At 29.8% G+C, this 369-nt stretch overlaps 1 protein-coding gene across 2 annotated transcripts in view; it reads left to right on the plus strand.

The window, feature by feature from the left end:
• Window positions 1-369, plus strand: part of LOC119593709 (sodium- and chloride-dependent glycine transporter 2-like) — a 32,059-nt gene that overhangs the window by 27,499 nt on the left and 4,191 nt on the right. The gene's annotated exons all lie outside the window — the stretch shown is intronic.

A 369-nucleotide genomic window follows, 5' to 3' on the forward strand; every position in this document is an offset into this window, starting at 1 on the left:
GTTTACGTGATTAGTTTTCCTTCTTGTTCACTTTCTTCCGTAAGATTTGACTTGGCGTTTTGTATATATTTTTTCCCTTTCAACGTAATCTTTCCTCCTTGTTACACGAAAAGTCTCTTTTTATGTTCTTAGATTCCTTCCTTGATTTATATATATTATCTCTATCTTTTTTATTCATCTTATATTCTCCCTTGATATCATTTCCGTGTCTAATTATAGCATTGGATTTTTTTCGCTATTTACGATTACTTCCTTTTCAGATATTTCAATGATATAATGATAACTGAAGTCAGTTGATGGAAATGATATATTTGTTAACGTTATATTCATGCTCTCTGATACTGCGCTTTAGCAATTACATTGATTTTG

The sequence above is a fragment of the Penaeus monodon genome, chromosome 32, assembly GCF_015228065.2.
Source record: "Penaeus monodon isolate SGIC_2016 chromosome 32, NSTDA_Pmon_1, whole genome shotgun sequence".
NCBI lineage: Eukaryota > Metazoa > Arthropoda > Malacostraca > Decapoda > Penaeidae > Penaeus > Penaeus monodon.